We start from the raw sequence: 6000 nt of genomic DNA on the forward strand, positions 1-6000 counted from the left end.
TCAGAAAATAGGGCTGACATTTTAGTATTGACAAGTGGCTTTTAGAAAGCATGACATCATAGTATCTGCCTTTTCTTCCTTGTTTGATCAGGCACCAGACAAGAGAAAGAATATGAGGCCAGTAGGGTCCATCCCTTCGGTCCTTGAATTATTAGCTATTGGATTGAAAAACTGACAAGAACTACACTGATTTTTAATAGAATAGGAAAAAGTAGTGAGAATAATCAAGAATTTAACCCTTTAAAACAGCATGATTTTCATTCAAACTGCTGATCAACATCTTTTAAAGTTTGTGATTTTGGTAAATCTATTTAGCTTCAGTGGCCTTCAGTCATTTCATTACTGAAAGGAAAAGGAGACTATCTACATCACCTGACAGCAATAAAGATTAAATGAACTACTATGTTTGAAAAGTTAAGTGCACTGCTTGTAGCACTAACATTAAATGAATGTTAACTGTATTAGTAGTAGTACTAGTAATGATTGCTATTAATAATATGGTATATCCAACAGAATAAAATATCTAGTTAGATATTTCAATTCTCTTATCTGCAGCCTGAGGTTATACTATTGTATGGGAATATAAAAGGAACTAATAATGGCATCAGCACTTTCAACATGCATAATATATGTATATATTGTGTGTCCTAGACAGTGTTTCAGAGTCTTTAAAAACTTTAATTCATTTAATTCTCATTACAACTCTGTTGCTTTGCAACATTATTATTACTATTTTGCCAAAGAGGAAGATTAAGGTGCATTGTAAACTGTAAATCCCACAAAAATTTTGATTGTTATTACTATTCACACATTTCAAAACTTTCTCCTAACATTATCTCAGTAGCTCCATGGGCCAGCTTATGACAGAAACTTCAAAAATGTTTCTACTGAAAGGTACATCTAGCAATTATTCAATGAGAGCAGAGACACTGCCATATATTTTCCACCATTAAGTTTCTTCTTGATGTTAGAACCAGAGCCACTTCCTTGCTGTCTTCCAGTCCAAGCCCCGGGCTTAGCCTCATGCTTCATACCCAAAGAGTTCTTCCTGATAGCACCCAGAGGACTCAACTGCTTTGGGCATATGAAGGACTGTAGGGAAATGAATGTGAATAACAAGGGATCCTGTGATGCTTTTGCTTTCATTGGTGAACATCCACCAAAGAGGCACCCCCTCCCAATATACTTTCCTCCTACATCTTTGGATGAGGAAGAAGACAGTTAAATCATTGCCACTAAGCTCAGATGGTACCTTCCAAGGAGGTTCTACTGTGTGCTGGGTGGCTAACTCACAAAGGATTTAAATCAGGTTTCTTGGATTCTGTTCTGGTATTCCTATCCTACAGTTGCCTACCAACAACCTCTGATTTGACATATTGATATATTGCTTTCCTGGATGTTATTTTGTGGGTGACTTCTGAGACTCCGAAATATATTTTCTGTGTGATCTGAGCAAATGTATTCTAGACTCCAGTGGGAGTGAAAAAAAGAGATTTCCCCCCACACTCTGTATGCCCAGGAGAAACTGTTTTTTATACTGTGTTTGAAAGCTGAGAGGAAAATTACACTGATGTTATTTTAAAAGTGTTGAGAATTAAATGGATGATGCCTGACCCAAAATGGAGAAAAATTATACTGTGCCAACTTTTAGCATTCTTTAGATGCTGTTATTCATAATATTTACTTAATTGCTTAATGATAGAATAATGTAATACCTGCTCTAATTTTCTTATTCAAGTAGCAACCATAGATCAGAAGGCATTTCTGGGAATCTACCTTTATTACTATATATTATCTGCCATTGTAGTTGATACTTTTAGCAGGATTTCTATTAGGAAAGAAAATAGGTTGAGATGAAAAGAAAGTATATAGCAATAACAATTCTAGATCTAGAAAGATAGCTATGTTCTATTTTTCTAATAATATCTATGTGTTGGTTAGTGCTCTGACATAGATGATTGCCTATTTTTCTGGTTTACAGTCCTAGTTTGTCTAGAGTGATGCTCCTGTTTACAAGAAAGGACTTAAACTTTGCTAAAAGGGCATGCATTTTAAGATAAGTATGTATTAAAAGTACTTTTGAGAATTTTCTTTCTTTCTGAATTTGCTTTAGTTCCAAAATCATATTAATATTGCAAATGTAACTTGCAATTTTTATGTCAACATTTAAATAAGAGAGTTGATGAATTTTTGTCCCTTGAATTGATATTGTTTATGGTCATTTTATGGACTATTGGTTTAATGGTGATTTTCTCATTATTACCTTTTTTTTATACAGATATTGTATAAAAATTTGCCTTTGCTTGTAAATTGTTCCAGATAATAATCCCTGTTAACCACACCAGGAAATTACTACATAATGTAAATTTCAATGCTAAATTATTTATTGCATATAAATTTTCTATCAGAAAGGGATCAACATGCTGAATCCACTAATGCTGGTCTAATAGAAAGTTAATGGCTTATTTCAACTTATTTTATAAGAACAAAGAGGCATTCTAACCTTGATGACAGTGTGCAATTAGCCAAGTGCCTAGGGAATGGATTCTCTATAGCCCACATTAAGTCTGCAGAACTACAAAGGTAGCAATACTATTGGATTATCACCATTAAACCTGCACAGACATGGAGCTGAAAATTAGTAACTCTTTGGTGGGCAGAGTTTTTTGAAACAGGTTGTTGAATTAGAACTGTATATCTGGACCTAAGGTGGTGTTTAGGCCAGAGGATTTACACAGTATAACTAACTCCTTAGGGATGTCCCTGCTCTAGTTTTCCAGTTTAAAAAGTGGGTCTATGAAGTAAGCACAAATAACTAATGATGCAAATTCAAACTATTGGCCCTTAACTTCAGATTTCAGCATTGATTCCCTTTCATTTTGGTAAGTCAAACAGCAACCGATTATTGAGACAGTTAAAATTCTCAATCTGTCTAATGGACTTTTCTGTGGTAGTTAAGCCATAACTCACTACATCAAAATTAAGAACTTCTGCTCCTCAAAAGACAGTATTCAGAGAATAAAGCAAATGAGTGACTGTTATGGTATTTAGCATATCAGTTATCTTATATAGGAATTGTATTCAGAGTACATAAAGAAATCTCAAAACTCTACATGAAACAAAAATAATAGGCAAAAATTAGAAGAGATGCTTCACTAAAGAATATTTATAGATGAAAATAAGCACATGAAAAGACACTAAACAATTAGTTATCTGGGAAATGCAAATTTAAAACATAAGATAGTAATATATACATATTAAAAGAAACATTATACTGAGTCTTGTGAAGATGTGGAACAACTGGAACTGTCATAAACTACTGTTGTAAATATAAAAAAACTATTTTAAACCATTTATTTAAAATTCTAATCATATAGACACTATATCATCTAGTCATTCTATTTAGGGATTTTTATGCAAGAGACATGAAAATATATGTCTACACTATGACTTGTGTTTGAATGTTCACAACAGTTTTAGTGATACAGCTTGAGTGTTCTTAATTCAGAAATCTAAAATTTTAAGTGATCCAAAATTAAAAATATTTTGAGTGCCAATAAGTTACCCCAAGTGGAGAATTTTACACCTGACCTCATATGATAGTTGCAGTTGAAATATAGGCACACTAAAAATATTTTATAAAGATACCTTTAAGCCATATAAATAAGGTATTACAGAACATGAATGCATTTCTCATTGAAACTTGTATCCTGTACTCAAGAGGTCTCAATATGTATATGTAGATATACCAAAATCTGAAAAAAATTATGAAAACTAAGAGAATTGTAGTACCAAGCATCTTGGATAAGGTATGCTCAACCTGTAATAACTGAAAGCTAAAAACAGCCCAAATGTCTACCAACAAGTGAATGGCTATATAAGTTGTGATATATCCATATAATGGAATACTATTCAGTGATTATAGCCGTGGTTTCACTGGTGCACATCCAATGACAAAACATACCAAATTGCACACTTTAAAATATGCAGTTTTTTGTACATCATCTGTATCTCAATGAGGCTGTCACAAACAGTAAAGAAATCTCTTTTAAGAACTTATCCAGGGGCCAGCACTGTGGCACACTAGGTTAATCCTCTGCCTGAGGTGCCGGCATCCCATATGGGCGCTGGTTCTAGTGCCAGCTGCTCCTCTTCCTATCCAGCTCTCTGCTATGGCCTGGGATAGCAGTGGAGGATGGCCCAGGTCCCTGGGCTCCTGCAGCTGCATGGGAGAACAGGAAGAAGCTCCTGGCTCCTGGCTTTGGATCGGCACAGCTCCGACCTTTGCAGCCATTTGGGGAGTGAACCAGTGGAAGGAAGGCTTTTCTCTCTGTCTCGCTCTCACTGTCTGTAACTCTACCTGTCAAATAAATAAATAAAATCATTAAAAAAAAGAACTTATCCAGGGATTCTTGGTTGCTTGGTGCAGTCATCGTGGGTGTACTGAAGAACATTGGCCTTGTGGGATTGGCTATCTGTGATAGTCCACATAAGAGGCTGAGAATATTGTACGAAAATATTCTTGAATTTCTTGAACAGATTCCTAAAAATGCAGGGCATATAAAATATACATAATAGATAACAAATGAGAAGCTGAGTGTGGTGAAAATAGAATCAGATGTTAAAAAATTAGAAGACTAACTTCATATTGGCAAAATAGAAGAGGCGATACTTTAGGCTGAAAATGAACTAAGTCTGGCAAAAAATGATGCATGGGAGGCCATGGGAACTATTAGTAGAAGAACATCCTGCCAACCAGCAGTAATGGCCAATATAATCATCATTATGTGATTTTGATGGGTTGATTGGAAACTCACATAATTAAATGTTCTATTTATAAAATGTTTCCATGTTATTGACATCTTATAGTCATGAAAATGGATACTGGACATATTTAGGAGACTGAATAAAATTAGCTATTATGGTGATAGATTCTTATGAATCAGTTTTTGATTTGCATTTACTCAGATTTTTCAAAAATGGTATTTCTTTGAACAGAGAGGTTGTGGGGAGATTTGAAAGTTAATTAGAAAAATTTTAATTTCCTTTCACCGAAAAAGATACCCACAGACTAAAAGTGACAGGAGGGAAAAGACATTCCATGCTAATGGAAATCAAAAACAAGCAGTAGTAGCAATCTTAATATCAGTCGTAATAGACTTTTTTTAAAAAAGGATTATTTATTTATTTATTTATTTGGAAGTCAGAGTTACACAGAGAGAGGCAGAGAGAGTGAGGTCTTCCATCCGATGGTTCACTCCCCAGTTGGCCGCAACGGCCGGAGCTGCGCAGATCCAAAGCCAGGAACCAGGAGCTTCTTCCGGGTCTCCCACGTGGGTGCAGGGTCCCAAGGCTTTGGGCCATCTTCTACTCTTTTCCCAGGCCATAGCAGAGAGCTGGACCAGAAGTAGAACAGCCGGGACTTGAACTGGCAACCATATGGGATCCTGGCACTGCAGGTGGCAGCTGTACCCACTTAGCCAGAGAGCTGGCCCCAAAAGGGAATATTCTTGAGGAAGATAGATATTGATTCATTACAATTCAAATTACTTACAGCAAAGTTATATAAAAGAAAAGAGCATGGTGCCAGAAGGAGGGAGAGTTAGAGGAACTAGGCCTGGTGTAGAGGATGTTGGGAATCTTTCTTGAGAAAATGACATGTTTTTTTTTTAACTCTATACCAAGGTTGATGCTGAATTTTCTATATATGTTTTTGAATTAAATAGACTATTTTTCCCTGAATTAAATATTGTTTCAACAGTGTTTTTCCCCTTTTCAAAGTGAATTTTGATTTTTTCAAGCATAATAACAAATGAGCTAGTCTAATCAGAGTAAAATTGTGTTTATATCTTTATATTTTATAATGCCTTAAAAAAGATAATCACTATATGCCGGCACCACGGCTCACTAGGCTAATCCTCTGCCTTGTGGTGCCGGCACACCGGGTTCTAGTCCCGGTCGAGGTGCCGGATTCTGTCCCGGTTGCCCCTCTTCCAGGCC

At 35.7% G+C, this 6000-nt stretch overlaps 1 pseudogene; it reads left to right on the top strand.

Moving 5' to 3' along the window:
* LOC138849606 (NADH dehydrogenase [ubiquinone] 1 alpha subcomplex subunit 5-like) overlaps positions 1–4777 on the top strand; it is a 42483-nt pseudogene extending 37706 nt beyond the window's left edge.
* Positions 4778–6000: the final 1223 nt, after the last annotated feature.

Source organism: Oryctolagus cuniculus, chromosome 5 (assembly GCF_051225735.1).
Source record: "Oryctolagus cuniculus isolate XC-2025 breed Fujian yellow rabbit chromosome 5, ASM5122573v1, whole genome shotgun sequence".
Classification (NCBI taxonomy): Eukaryota; Metazoa; Chordata; class Mammalia; order Lagomorpha; family Leporidae; genus Oryctolagus; species Oryctolagus cuniculus.